The 16276-nt window shown below is 33.6% G+C and overlaps 1 long non-coding RNA gene across 1 annotated transcript; it reads left to right on the top strand.

Annotated features, from left to right (window-relative positions):
- The first annotated feature begins 3505 nt into the window (after window positions 1-3505).
- On the top strand, window positions 3506-9296 carry LOC133881453 (uncharacterized). Its single transcript, XR_009902520.1, has 3 exons — window positions 3506-3668; window positions 3746-3811; window positions 9125-9296. It is a non-coding gene; the product is annotated as an uncharacterized LOC133881453 (long non-coding RNA).
- Window positions 9297-16276: the final 6980 nt, after the last annotated feature.

Below are 16276 nucleotides of genomic sequence, written 5' to 3'. Positions count from 1 at the left end.
GTAGACATGATCCAAACCTTGGTGGAAGATAAGTTTTCTCAACCTATGTTTTCTGATCCTATAGAGGCGTATGTTTACTAAATCCCAAGAGTGATGATATAGAATTGGAAAGAGCTCATGCTGTTCTGGATGCTGATTCGATGATGGACACTAGTGGATGGAACCCATGTTTTGAGGACTTGTATACGCCCATTAAAACAAATCCATCTAGTGTCAAAGCACCAAAAATTGAAAACTTCAAAACTGGTAATGTTTTTAAAGAAAAATATTTGAAACCATTTTATGAAGATTTTGAGCCTATAGATGAGTCTAGTGATTTGGAGGATCTTGTTTACCAAGATCTGTCAAACACATGAACTCGGTTTGTCGTTATAATTGTAGTGCTTGTGTCGCAGTTTAGGTTGTTTTTGCTTCTTCTTTTTTTGTGTTGTTTTGGTTTTCTAATTTTTACAGGCAATAAGTTTAGTTTGTTTTCATCACTTCAATATACTCTTCCTAATCCCTACTTATTTACTTTATTTTGTTACATTAGAGACAATGTAAGTTTTAGATTGGGGGGAGGAGCTTGATGCTTGATGCCTGTCATTGTTTTTATGTTGTTTTGTTTATTTTATATTTCAAAAAAAAATTATATTTTCCAAAAAAAAAAAAAAAAAGTTTTGTGTTTTTCTTTTTGGTGTCTTGTGTGTTTCCTTTTTAGTCTCAATTTTGTCTTTTTTTTTTTTTTAAAAAAAAAAAAAAAAATCTTGTTTCCTTAACATGAATTTTTGTTCAAGTTTCATTATGCTACTCCTCCTAAAGAATTTCATTGCTTTCATGCTCAATTCATTGCACATGCACTCAGCCACATAAACATGTCTCTTTGTTAATGATAGAAGTGACTTAGAAATTCTTGAGGATAAAAATGTGAAGATTTTTAACCCTTGTGAGTTTTGAGCCAATCATTCTGTGGAGAGGGTAAATTTTCATGGTATCATATTTCTTTTGGAAGTGCAGACATTATTTCGTAGTTAGTCACATTGTTCTTTCTCTTGGCTGAATGCTAAAAATTGATGTTTTTATGCCACACTTGAATTTGAAAAGTCATGAATATTGAAGAATTATGCAAATCCTTGAGAGATGAAATTAGGCCATTTTTCTTTACTTTGAGCCTGAAATTTCTTTTCATGATTTATTGTCGCTAGTTGGGAACATCCGGATAGTGCAAATGATTTCACTATGGTCACGAGTTTATGTAGTTGTGCATAGATTATCGTGTACTAAACCGAGTGACAATCAATTGGGAGTATTCCTTATTGAGAACTGACAACTTGTTCAGTCAATTCTAAGGAGCCTCGATATTCTTGGGAATTGACTTTCTTCAGAGATGCCATTGACTTTTGGTGCGAAAGAAAATGTGTTAAAGTTAGCAATTCGAACATGGTATGGCTATTACGAGTTTTGGCGATACCCTTCGGATTAACAAATACTCCATTGGTATTTATGGACTTGTTGAATCAAATATTCCATAAGTACTTAGACTTCCGTGTAGTAGAGTGTACCGATGACATGTTAGTTTATTCGACTAACCGTGTCGAGCATGTTAGACACTTGAAGACATTGTTAGAAGTGCTTGAGAAAGGAAGTTGGTCGCTAAGTTCATGAGATGTGAGTTTTGGTTTGCAGTAAGTGTCCTTGGTTCATGGACTGAGCAAGAATGAACTCATAGTCAACACGTTAGAAAGTGAACATACAGTTGCAGTATGCTAAAACTACCCATTGAGATTGTTGGGTATGTGGCTTGCACTGATACATCGCGATAGGGCCGGGATGCACCCTTGTGTACTAACAAGGATATAGCCTATGCTACTTATCAACTATGGATCAGGAGTAGTGCCATTCTCCTCATGGTTTGCAGATGGTAGCTATTATCTATGCTCTACCATTTTGTGGGCAATGCCTCTATGGTGAAGTGTGTGGAATTCACACTAAACACCCAAGTCTTGATGCACTTTTGTGTTGAGAGACGGAAACGTAAGACAACAATGATGGCTTCTTGTGCTTGGAGATCTTGATGGCAAGATGTCTTGACGTGCAACTTAAGCCACTGTCACGGCTAAAGCACTAAGTGGAAATCTCGTGATGGCGAGATTGACTCTAAGTGTATTTGGAATGTTAACTCAACGTACCCTCCGCATGCGAACGGTCGATCCGAGAGATCTATTTAGACACTTGAGGATACGCCTAAGCTATGCCTGTGGGAATCCATGGAGTTGGTTATGATACCTACCATTGGTTGTGACTACTAGTTATGTTAGTTTATGTTGTATTGCACGTAACATCGTATAAACGAGAGCGAGGAATGCCACTTCAATTGGTATGAAGTTGGTGTGAAACGATCAGCGAGCTTTGAAGTGGTGCATGATTCTAGGGAATATTGCACTCGTTCAAAGTGGATACTCACTACATAGTGATGGTAAGCTATGTGGATAAACATCGCCGCAAATTTGTGTTTCAAATTGGTGATCTTGTGAGATGCAAGGTATTGCCAATGCGAAACATGTAATGCTTTGGGCAATATGGATGTGCTCAATTCTAGATATATTGAGTTGTCCCTATTGCTAAACAAGCGAACCTACAGCTTGCACGGTCGTGATGTCTCCTAGTTTGGCAAACATTCATGACATTTTCCCGTGTTTCTCGGTTGCGAGTGTGTTTACGACCCTCCACTTGTGATGAACTTCTTCATATTCAATGGAAATTGACTTATGAAGGGGTGCAAAGCGAGTGATGGTTTGTAAGAAAACACTAAAAATCATTCCATTAGTAAGAACTCTGTGGTGAAATCACGATGTTAAGGAAGTCACATGAGTGCTTGACCGTAAAATGTGGGAGTGACCCCTCATTTCACCGAATAAATGCGGGTATGATTGTTATGTCATACAATTTTTGCATAAGTACCCCATGTAAAACGCATAATTGCATGAGTGTTTCTAATATAGAATGCATGCTCATATGTGCGTAAAATGATTAATAATCAAATTTCGAGGACAAAATTTTTATAAGGCGGGAGGGATGTAATGTCCAAGAAAATATTTAATGAGTTTATTAATATTAAATAAAAAAAAGTCTATTTAGTGTGGTAAAATAAAACAAAGTGTTTTATTTTTATCCTATGGACTTGTAAATGGTAGCCATGAAAAGAAAATATAAATGATATTTTTCGTCCAAAGAAAATAAAATAAGATATATATATATATATATATATATATATATATATATATATATATATATATAAAAGAAGAAGAAGAAGAAGAAGAAGAAAATAGAATAGAAAATAAAATGAAAGAAAAGAAAAATAATAATAATAATGTGATGTGGGGCGACTTGCACCCCACACCACCCAAAAAAAAAGGGGTGGGGAATGGGGGCGCATGATAAATGAAGTGCCAGATGGCCCTTCAATGAAAAGAAAAAAATATAAAAAATAATAATAATAAAGTATGAGGAAAAGGAGTCATCTGACCCGAGAGAAAAGAAGCAAGAAGGGAGAGTTTTTCCTCATTTTTATCTTAAAGCTTTTTTATAAAAAAATTGTGATCCATGAAGATCCAACGGTCCAATCTTTGATCCATCTTCGGAAACATGATCCTTGCACTCAGATCTACATTTTCACCGATCGTTTTGAGGTAAAACACTAAACTCGTGTTCTTAAGATTTTGGTTTAAAATCTTGAAATGTGAATTTAATCTAGTGTTTTCTTTAGATAATGGGTTACTTGGAACTTGTTTAAGGCTACCCAAACCATGGGTTTTGGTTTGGTGAATTTTTGGTGAGTTTCCTCAAACCCTAACTTTTGGGTATTTAATTTTAATTGAGTTTTTATGCGATTAACCCTTAGTAAGTGCTATTGGTTAATAATATTATATTTGGGGTAGTGATTTATAAACTATGGGTTAAGTTTGGAAACCATAATTTGATGGGTTAAATTAATTTGGGGTTTTAAGTGTTTTAAAACCTAGATGTAAATTTGTGGATTAATTATGATTATAGTGATGATTAATCCCAAATTAGTTATGGGTTTTGTAAAAATAAGTATTTATGGGTTAGGTTCTAATGTTAATAAAAATAAATAATTATGGGTATTTAGTTTAAATAATATTTGTAAGGTTAACCCTAAGATTTTCTTATGAGTTAATGTTATTTTAAATACGGTAATGTTTTATGTAAAAGTTTAATGAATATAATTTGAGGGTTAATATTATTGAGAAAATGTTAGTGAGAAATAATTTAGAAATTAGTGAATATAATTTGAGGGCTAATATTATTATAAGTGTTAATGAAAATAATTTATGAGTTAGTGAAATTAATTGCAAGATAGTAATTAATATTATGAGTAAATAGTTAAATAGTGATTTTAATATCTAACCCTTAGTAAATACTTTGGGTTAGTATTGTTTGAGTTTTAGTTAGTGTCTATGACTTATGGGTAGACGTTTGGAACCCTTAAAAATATTATGAGTTTTCCAACGGTTTAGCCTTGAGCGATTCAAGTGCTAATTAGGGTGTTAATTATTTAAAGTGATACATAGTGCAATGTGTTATATCACAATGATACATTGCATGGTGGTGTCTAGGAGACCTAGTGCTTAAATCCGCACAGCCAAGGTGAGTATTCTACTCATTGAGAAACTACTATTTTCATATATTATAGAATTGCAAAATATATATGAATTTTTATAAATCCAAACCGACTGTATGTTGACAATATGTTTTGGATGTTTTAAGTAGTTTCAATTATGTTGAAGTATCAATGATGATTATGAGAAATGATGTGTGACTGAAAAGTGTGATTTGAACTGATTTGAAGGATTTGATTGTGAGCTATTGTTGGGATTTAAATTACGAAAATATTGATTGAAGAATTGATGTGTTAAATTGTTTATGGATTTATATTGAAAGTATGTGTTAAAGGCATAATTCAAGAAAGGAAATGTATTGTTTTAAGACATGAGGCATAAGCATATGAACGCTAAATGTGCATCGAAGTGAGGTTTATACCCCACAGGAAACTATACTTGGGGTTAGTCCCATGAGTTCTTGGATTAATTTCCACATGAGGCTTGGATTAATTTCCATGAGGTACTTGGGTTAATTCCCATGAGGCATGGATTAATTTCCATGAGGAAACTTGAATGAGCATGTATAGCATTGTTTTTATGAGTGTGATGGTTGTATATTATGAGTAGTTTTGCTAGACGTATCAGTATGCATAAGAGTCTCAATGGAAAAGAGCTTATGTATATTTCTATCGGATGGTTACATGATTTAAATGCTATTGTTTTCTAAGTCTTACTGAATCAAAAGTATTATAGTAGGTGAGGATGTATTTAGTTGTTTCAAACAATGGAACTTCTATGTATAAGTCTCAGCTGCATGGTATGCTTAAAATGTTTTCTATTAGTCGGTGTTTGTTGTACCAGCTATGGGGGTTTTTCAAACAAAAATTTATAAAATTGATAGCTGTTATAGTGTATGCATGACTAAAAAGGAAAAATTGGTTCTTTGCAAAAACTCAGTGAATAGTATACCTCTAAAGTCTTAGTGTATTTATTTATGCTAAGACATGGGCTCATAATTCCGCCTGTAAGGATGCGACAACCCCCACAACCGTACAGACATTGATGCTTTGGTTGCAGGTTTTGCGGATATAGATATTGACTTGTCCACCTAGCGTATGAGATGCTATAATTGGAGCACATCGCGACAGTCATAAGTCACAGACTCATGGGTAGTCCGCATTTTGGGTATTTTATTTATGGCTCGTGTCCTACGTGACATATTTATTTGTTAAGCCTGTATTTTAGTATGTAGTTAGTGTAATATGTTTTATAAGCTTTAATCAGTTAGACATGTAAATGGCTCTTGTTGTTGATAACAGTTATGTATTATATGTATTTTTACTTTTGATATGTGTTCCGCTGCACATTGATATTTATACTCTGTTGTATTAGAGGTAACTCTGAATATCAGGTACATGTTATGGAACGTGTACGTTATGTTGGCTGAGTGACAAGTAGTCATGCCACTGTGAAGATCCGTTTGTATGTTTTCAAAAAAAAAAAAAAAAAAAAAGGATGGGTCGTCACAATTTTCCAAAGTGTTTCAAGAATGAGGTCAATTAACTTATTCCAATGAGGTGGAGTGTGATTCAAAAAAGAAAAAGAAAAAGAAAAAGTAGAAAAGGTGTCTACAAAAAAAAGATTGGGGTTGATGTTCAAGGGTAGAAGGTATATTTTAGAAAAGAAATAGTGCTTATTGGAGGAATAGTGGAAAAAGAAATTGATTGAAATGTCAAAAGATGATAAAGTTTCAATTATTCTTGAAAACATTTATCACTTTTACCATTACCTTTTTGTTAGTTATTTCCCTTCTCTTAACCCTACATTAAGTCCCAATAAAAGTCCTTATTTTATGTGTCTACTTGGAGGATAAGGCTAACTCCCATCCATTAGATCAAAATGTGTCTACTTGATCCTAACCATTCATTCTCCTATAAATAGAACTAAAGAGGAAGGATGCAAAAATCCATCAAGCTTCACACACACACCCACGGCCAAGAGAGAGAAAAGTGTGGTTTTGTGTGTTTTTGTGTGGTCCAAGGCTTGGAGTGTGTGCTAGGAAGTATTTTGGTAAGCTTCCAATCATTAGTTTCATTGATTTTATGATTTAGGTTTTGATTTCATTAGTTTAAGCTTGATTATGTCCATTATGTATTTATGTTCAAAAGTTGATCACTTATTTACCAAATACGCCATTATGATGCCCAAATTCATTTGGGTATTCCATAAATGTGCAGTTACGCTGTCAAAAGTTTTAAAAGATTTTTTTAAGCATTAGTTATAAAAGTGTCGTTATTCTGCCAAATTTTATAAAGGGTATTATAGGAATTATCCATAATTATGCCGTTATGCCGCCCAACATTCTAAAAGTATTTTTAGACATTACTAATACTAATGCTATTACTCAGCTCAATTGGAATTTGTTATGTTACATAAATATTTAGCTTTTATGTTTAGAAGTGTTGGCAAAATGATCCTTATGTAAATAAGTATTTTAAAATGCAAAAGGGTATTTTGGTAATTATTTATAAATGTTGTTATAATGCACATATGGAATATGTGGTATTATAATTAAACCATTTATATGCCGTTATTATGTTTAAATGATATTAGCAATTATGTTAAGATTTAAAAGGTTAAAATAAAAATAGTGTTAATATGAGTTTATTAGTGAATTGTACTAATTCACTATTATTGGTATTAAATTATACTGCAGCTAATATTTATGTGAACACTTTTCTGAAGCAAGAGAAAGAACTGTGATTATTTCTTACTCACTGAGGGTGATACTGAATTTTTATAATGTTATGATTTCTGTTTTATTTAATTATTTACGCATGTGGATTTTGCATATTTTGTTATTTAATTAATGAATTTAATTATAGCAAAGTTGTGAGTGGCGTCTGCCAATGGATCAAGGAGCTATGTCTGCCTATGCCAAAACATTTATCACTTTTACCATTACCTTTTTGTTAGTTATTTCCCTTCTCTTAACCCTACATTACGTCCCAATAAAAGTCCTTATTTTATGTGTCTACTTGGAGGATAAGGCTAACTCCCATCCATTAGATCAAATGTGTCTACTTGATCCTAGCCATTCATTCTCCTATAAATAGAACTAAAGGGGAAGGATGGAAAAATCCATCAAGTTTCACACACACACCCACAGCCAAGAGAGAGAAAAGTGTGCTTTTGTGTGGTCCAAGGCTTGGAGTGTGTGCTAGGAAGTATTTTGGTAAGCTTCCAATCATTAGTTTCATTGATTTTATGATTTAGGTTTTGATTTCATTAGTTTAAGCTTGATTATGTCCATTATGTGTTTATGTTCAAAAGTTGATCACTTATTTACCAAATACGTCATTATAATGTTCAAATTCAATTGGGTATTCCATAAATGTGCCGTTACGCTGTCAAAAGTTTTAAAAGATTTTTTTAAACATTAGTTATAAAAGTGTCGTTATTCTGCCAAATTTTATAATGGGTATAATAGGAATTATCCATAATTATGCCGTTATGCCGCCCAACATTCTATAAGTATTTTTAGGCATTACTAATACTAATGCTATTACTCAGCTCAATTGGAATTTGTTATGTTACATAAATATATAGCTTTTATGTTTAAAAGTGTTGGGAAAATGATCCTTATGTAAATAAGTATTTTAAAATGCAAAAGGGTATTTTGGTCATTATTTATAAATGTTGTTATGATGCACATATGGAATATGTGGTATTATAATTAAACCATTTATATGCCGTTATTATGTTTAAATGATATTAGCAATTATGTTAAGGTTTAAAAGGTGAAAAATAAAAATAGTGTTAATATGAGTTTATTAGTGAATTGTACTAATTCACTATTATTGGTATTAAATTATACCGCAACTAATATTTATGTGAACACTTTTCTAAAGCAAGAGAAAGAACTGTGAGTATTTCTTACTCACTGAGGGTGATGCTGAATTTCTATAATGTTATGATTTCTGTTTTATTTAATTGTTTGCGCATGTAGATTTTGCATATTTTATTATTTAATTAATGAATTTAATTATAACAAAGTTGGGAATGACGTCTGCCAACGGATTAGGGAGTTAGGTCTACTTGAGCCAAAGATATTAATAAATAAAAGAGTAAGGAGTTACGTCTGCCTACGGAACATGGAGTGACGTCTGCCTGTGCCAAAAAGATAATAAATTGTTAGAGGAGTGACGTCTCCTTAAAACTCACTAAACGGGAGTTACGTCTCCTATCATTCGCTAAACGGGAGTTACGTCTCCTATAACACGTTAGACATGAGTAACGTCTCCTAGATTTTATATGCTAGAGTTACTTCTCCATTTGATGAATGCAAGAAGAAAATGGTTATTTAAATAAATAAGACTGTGTATATAAAACTGTCATTTTATTATTTCATTGCATTGTGTTCTTTATTTCTAATAAATCAATAATCATATCATTGTTGAAAACAATGGACTCACTAGGTATTTTTGTATTATTGTTTCTCCCTGTATTATATATTAATACAGGTTATGAGGAGGAGAAGTACCAGGATTGTCCAGACCCTTAGGTGATCTTGATGGCAGTAACTGAGGCTAGGATGCCTCCTATTTTTGTGGACTACTATGTCTAGTCCATTATTATCATTATATTCGGAAAACAATATTTATATTTCTGTTAGTATGTAATAAGATTATTATGAGTGCTTTGGTTATAAATTATTTGTGCCATATTACTCAATTACACTCTTTCTATATATATATATTTGAAGTATTTTTGTTAGAAGCTCTGATGTATTATCATTAAAAAATATATTCCGCTGCCAACTTATAACTTTGATGATGTCGTAATGTCATGTGAAAATCAAAATTTTTACTTACGCATTTTTGTAAAAGGCGGGGCGTTACACAAAGAAAGCAAAGGGCTCGCGTCCGGACATGGTACACACCCGTTCGAACAGCATACTGTCAAATCATAGATCGACAGAGCCACAAGCGTCTAGACTCAAGAACAAGTCTGTACGAACTTTTCACACTGGAAGCTGAAAAACAAAGGAAAATTTTGCAGAAAATAATTTTTTCTAAAGTTAGCTTCAAAACATGTATGTATAAATAACTGATAAGACAGTCAAATAGCAATTCAAAAATATGCAAAGATATAATTGAGAGTTAAGTATTTAATAAGCACAAATTTTCTTGCAGATAGAAATTTTAAATAGATGAGTTAACTCATGCTATGTGTGTGTGTGTGTGTGCGAAAGTTTTCTCAATAAGGTATGATATTTGCTGATATGATTTAGAACAATTGAATTTTCTAAACAAGAGAGAAAAATTCAATGTTAGTTCAGTCAAAAGTCAAACCTTATTTTACTAGGGTCTAGCCACTTTCATTTGATACACTCCCCCAAAGGGCATCACTTTTCTTTTACTTAGTCCTTTAGTGGCCATCTATTTCTGCAATGATTTGATCGCTGACTGTTTCTATAGGGACAAGTTTAAGAATAGATTTACAGCACAATAAGTAGTGGATCTTTTTATTAATCCATATTTACTGAAATTTAATTGCTTTTTATCACTTGGTACTGCAACCTAGAAAGAATGCCAGAATTTATAGGTTCTAGGTTCAACTAGCGAATTGGTCAATTTGACCATCTTAGCAAAAAAAATCTCTCTCATCAGAATTTTCAAAAGCTAAAAATCAGATGACCTGCTTACTCTTGAGTTGTAGGTGGCGCAACCCCAAAATATTCTTCTAGGGTTTTCCTCAGTCAAGGAGGTCTTTAATGATGCTGGTAAATCGCAATAACATATGTACGACATCTCAGCATGCCCTACCGAGGAAGATCCAGTTGATAACTTCGTTTGATTCAAATGTCAAAACAACAAAATAAAAGATAATTTTTTTTAAAAACGCTGATAAAAAAAAATAAAAAAAAATTCACTTGTAACTCAAAAACAAACCAATGGGTTAAAAACACACCATGTCTAAAGAACAGGAAACTTCTTTCCCTCCCGAATCTCGTAGACGACTTGATGATGCCATTTGTCCGATTGTGAACTAGATTCTGGGAGAAACGATCGTGCCGGAGCTATGGGACGCCACAAAAATATGCGTCGGCCTTATCTGCTTCAGTTCCTAAGCTTGGTTTGGGGAGATTCGTCGAACCGGAGCTATCAGTTAGGGTTACAGTTCTACGGTTTTCAGAAATTTGGGGAAATGGGGGAGGAAGACATTTTTTTTTAGTTTTTAAATTTCCCCTTTTTTGAAATAATATTATGTGATTATGTGGATTTTCATTAATAATAGGTGGCATTACATAAACACGTAGGATGTCTGAGGTGTGCCATGGGGGGACAGGTGTTGCACAGGTACGCTGACACATGTAGAATGACATGGCCGGACGTTAGTTTTGAATGAAAAAATGGACGGAGGTACTATTTCTGTTTTTTTCCATAGCACAGGTACCTCTTATGAAAAAAATGAAAACTTAGGGGGCAAAAAATAAAGTTTTAAACCACAAGGGTGTGTAAGGTATTTAACCCTAAAACTTAATAGCTTTTCTTAGTGAGTAGAATACTCACTTTAGCTGCTCGGATATTGGCCTCAACTATGAATTCCTAGCCAACAATTTGCAATGTCTATATCAACACATTGCACCACATATTAGTATTTCTAACTCTACATACTCAAATAGCTCTTGAATCACTCAATGACTATACCCATGGAATATCCATAGAATTTCTAGGGTTCCATTCAACAACCCAACCACAAATAACACTAGCTCATAAGATAATCATAAGGTTAGGCACTTAAAACTACAATTTGAACAATAACCCAAAAGTTTGGGTTTTGGAAACTTTACAAAAAATTCACCAAAATGCAACCCAGAGCTTGGAGATCGTTAAAAATGCTCCAAAGTGTGCAAAACCTAAAGAAAAATAGAAGATTAAGCTCAATCTCTCAAGAATATACCCAAAACTAGAAAGATTAGAGATTTCGAATTTTACCTCAAATCAATTAGTGAAAACGTAGATCTCTTCGGATAGATCGCGTTTCCAGAGTTGGATTTGAGTTTAGAGACTTAAATCTTCAAGTAATATGGGTTTTAGATGAAAACCTAAAAGAAAATGGTGAGGAGGGGCGAGAGGTGTGTGAAAATGAGCTGAAAAGAAGCTTATTTTCGGTTTAAATCGCGTGCTAACCGGACACATAAAGAAGTTGTTCGGACACGCAGGCAGGAAGTTGCATCTGGAGCTCCCTGGATTTTGTGTCCGGACACAGGGAGTGCCTTGTCTTGACACAACCCATAGGAAGTGAATTTTTCACTTCCTGCTTCACCCGTCCTGACACCAACTTGGCCCGTCTAGACCCGAGACCCAGAAGCTCGATTTTTGGACATTTTCTAAGTGTTTTCAAGGTGTTTTCTTTCCATTTTATCTATTCAAGCATTTAATTAACCTAATTTATATTTTAAACACTCAATTAATGTCTTGGACATTACAACATGACTATTGTTATAAGCATATATTATATCTATATTGCATACATCATCATCTTGTACAATGAAATAATACTATTTTGCATGTGATTTCAACTTAAATTGAGCTCACCAAATGATAACATGTGTATCATTTGTATTATTAGTTACTAAGTCGTGGACCTACACTTGTATCTTTCTACCTATGAAATATGTTTTGTTTTATAGATAGTTTTTGTGATGGCGGATTTGGATCAGCATTTTGTCTTGTTGGAGGGAGTGCTTAGGATCATATTTGAAGAGTTAGATCCCATTTGGCAAGCACGAATGTGAGACGACCTAGTGAATCTCGTCATGATATGATAGATATCATCTTTATGTTGTATCTTCTTAAGCGTAGGTTTTGACTCTTGTTGTTGGTGACTCTTAGACTTTTGGTTTTGGATCTGTACTATTTTGATCACTGGTCTTTTGACTGTATTCTTGAGAGCTTCGGTTGATTTATGTATGATGATGTTTTAGTTTACCTTGGCTAGTCTTGATGTGATTGTGGATTTTAGAATTATCTTTACTCCTTTAAGTGAAAGTCTTTCGCTGTAAACTCTCTTCGGAGGGCATGAAATCCATGTGGTCTTGTTTTTCTTAGAATAAGACTGGGAGATAAACAATGAAGTTAATTACCAGTTAGTTAGTTTCACTAGGGTGTTACAATGTCGAACGTTCCAAGGAAGGGTCAAATGTTCAAGTAGAATTTATTTTATATAATTAATATTTTTAGGGTAATTTAATTTAATAGGGCAAGTATATTAGAAAGATTTTAATTACTGATTTTGTGTTAGCTTCCATTATTGCGAATTTAAACTTATTATAAAATTTGTGGTTGGATTTTGGGGTATTACATTGTGGGAACACATTTCTCAAGAAAGAATTTAAGTCCTTTGTTTTAAGGATAATAAATTTTTCCCTCAGATATATTTAATAGAATAATTATTCTAAGGCCCTGGTCAAGCATTTTGGTAAGAGTTACTAAACTACTTATGTAGATAGTTAAATGAGTTTTCCTAAATATGAGAATAATTATGTAATTAAATTAGTTACTCAAGGATAAAGAGGTAGTGTATTAAAGTGGCAGTCTAATTGATTTTAATTCGATTACTGAATATCAACATTAAGAATTGTTTATGTGATTAATTGATTTAATAAAAAATATAAGTTAGAGTACAATTACAATTGTATAATTGAATCAATTGTAATTAAATAGTAACTTGTGACAAGTCATGAGATAACAAATGTCACAAGCCTATTTGAACCTAGTTTTTATTTTTTCCTTTGGGTCCATTTTTGGGCTGATGTAAATTAACTATTGACAAGTTTTTATTTATTGGGCTGCTTGTTTTATGCTGTTAAAACATGGGCTAGAAAGAGAGTGAATAGAGACGCGTATAAGAGACTGGGTTTAAGGATAAAACCAAAACGCAGGGACTTGGATAGGCGCATGGGTTAGGGTTTAACCCTAGCCCCATGCATCATTTGTAGTAGCATAGAGCCTAGGGTTTTTTCATAACCCTAGCCGTCCACCCATGTCTCCTAATGGGAATTAAATTCTCACTTCACTAAGTTTTCTAAGCCTATAAATAGAGGTTCTTGCAACCTTCACAAGGCACTGAAAACATTAGACAAAACTCTGTTGTTATTATTCTTGAACACTATCATGAATAGAATTGTGAGATCACTTAGAAAGCCTATTATCTTGGTTATATTTAGTCATTGTGGAGAAGACCTGAAGGCCTCAACAAATTTCAAGCAGCAGCCGTCTTCTTCATTGGGGAAGCAAGAAAAAGATTTTGCCCCTAAGTCAAATAGATGTTCTTACTTGTTTTAATTTCTAAAATGGCATGTTCTTTTCATGTCTTCATAAAGTTTGATCTTCTTGGGACTTATTCCATTGTGCAATAACTTTTTGCACATGATCCCAACATCACAATTCTCCCCGATACGCTCTTCTTCATTACTCGGAGTGGTGTTCCCTCTGTGCTGTAAAGATTCACAGCCCCTCGACTCGTGCTAGATATGCTACATGATCTCATGGTTTTGTTATAGTAAAGCTTCCATGTTCTGGGACATTTGCAAAAGGCAAGCCTCGAGTGTAGTGATAGGTTAATCTTGAGGGTTTTGTGTATTGGCGGCTCAAGCCCCAGGTGGCTTTGATGTCTCGATGCCAAGATTGGTGGTTTCACCACCATTGTTTTGGGCTCTCCTCTATCAAGTATTTGACATTTAGATATTTTGTAAAAGAAAAATAATTTGTTTTCATAGACCGCGTCAAACTATTAAAACACAGTTTTCCTTGTGCCAGAATATCAATAGAAAAGTCCCTGCAAAAGAGGAGAGAAGTAAGCAAATAAGCTTACCGGTATGGGTTGACGAATGATGACTTTTATGCTTAAGTTCGTATATATATCTCTAAAAAAACGGCTTGAAATAAAGAAATAGGGCAGAGTTTTGGTTGGAGACAAAAGTCCATTTTACCAAGTTTTGGGATGCATTTTATAACAGCTTGCCTTCAACTGGTTACGGCCGATTCCTCCACAATGATGGTCTTTGAAGTGGTTTATCCCTTCTTCTTCTTCTTCTTCTTTTTTTTTTTTTTTTTTTTTTTTTTTTTTTTTTTTTTTTTTTTTTATCGTGTCCTACACTTGAAATTTGAACCTCACGAGGTGGTTATGAAAGTTGCTCAGGTGGCCAAGTGGCGTGAAAGTGGTGGGTGTAAGAGAGAATTCCATGCGCCAATAGTTTGGTGAGCTTGGATATGACTAAGTTAGTATGTCGATTACATGGGCTTGCCAACCCGTAAGGCCAACAGTTTGTAAATAGATTTTGATTTTTTAATTTAAATATAAAACTAGTTAGGTCAGGTAGATGATTGAAAACCACTTCGATTCCACTGACCCAATTTTAGTCAAAAGTCAAAAGATTTCCGAAATCTGACCTGCTTTTGTTGAAGCTGTGGAAGAAGGTCGGAACTAGGAATGTACAAGCGAGGCGGCTATTAACTGGTAACTGCTAATAATCGTTTACCAGAAAAATTGAAAAATTGAAAAACTGAAAATAATAGCAACCGGATAACCAGTACCCGTTGTGGTTACCGATTATTTCATTCTAAAAAATTGGTTAATAACCAAATAATCGCAACCGGTTATTATTATTGGTTATTATTATTATTATGAAATATATATATATATATATATATATATATACACACACGTGTGTGTGTATATGTATTTGCTTGTTTCTTTGTCTGGCTCGGTGTCGAAACATTAAGTGAAGTTTGTTCGTGTAAAACTTTCTTCTCTTTCAAAATACGTTCGCTGTCCGTCAACCTATTTTCATGTTTTTGGTTTTTTCTTAATGCTTCCGAATCTACAATTTGCATAATAAGAGCTTGCCTTCGGGAGCATTAAGCTTGTAAAAGATTCTCTTGGCATGGGTATTCACTTGCATGCAGGATGGAGTCAGAAGTTTTTATGGGTAGTGGTCAATGGTCAAATTTTTTTTTTGGTAGGGACCAAGTAAGCTAAATTTTTATTTTTATCTTATATTTTTTAATTTTTTAGATTAATTTTTTTTCCCACCTTAAATTTTTTTTTTTTAGGAAATTTGGGGGGCCATGGCCTCTGCCAGCCCCCTCCCTCCATCCCTGCTTGCATGTTTACTCAAATGACATCTGGTGCCGAGTTTTGCCACTACAGTTGCTGAGTTTTTTGTGCTATGGCAGCTAGGACATAAAATTCTCAAGGATTAGGATTCAAGCAGAAAAGAACCTTCAAAAAAGAATACAGAGAAACTTTTTTTTTTTTTTTAAAAGAATATATATATTCAAAAAGAATATATATAAGTCTGTAAGGTCTGATTGCCTAGAAAAAAGAAAAAAAAAAGAGGTAGATTTTTCTTGGTGTGGTCGATTTTTAAATATTGATTAAAAAAAAATTTAAAAATTCACTATATATGAAAATTAGATATCCGGTTAATAATCAGGTTAAAATAACTAGATAACCGACGGTTGGTAAAAACCGCAATCGGTTGCGGTTGCCGTTATTAAAAGGAAAATGTTAGATTTACAACACCAATACAACAATTGCACAACAACTCCTCACATGAGGGTGGGTCCTACACACAGGGACGCATTCTCATGTGAGATGTTATT

Source organism: Alnus glutinosa, chromosome 11, assembly GCF_958979055.1.
Source record: "Alnus glutinosa chromosome 11, dhAlnGlut1.1, whole genome shotgun sequence".
Classification (NCBI taxonomy): Eukaryota; Viridiplantae; Streptophyta; class Magnoliopsida; order Fagales; family Betulaceae; genus Alnus; species Alnus glutinosa.
Note: the sequence above shows the minus strand (reverse complement) of the source record. Positions and strands in the feature narration are given on the sequence as shown.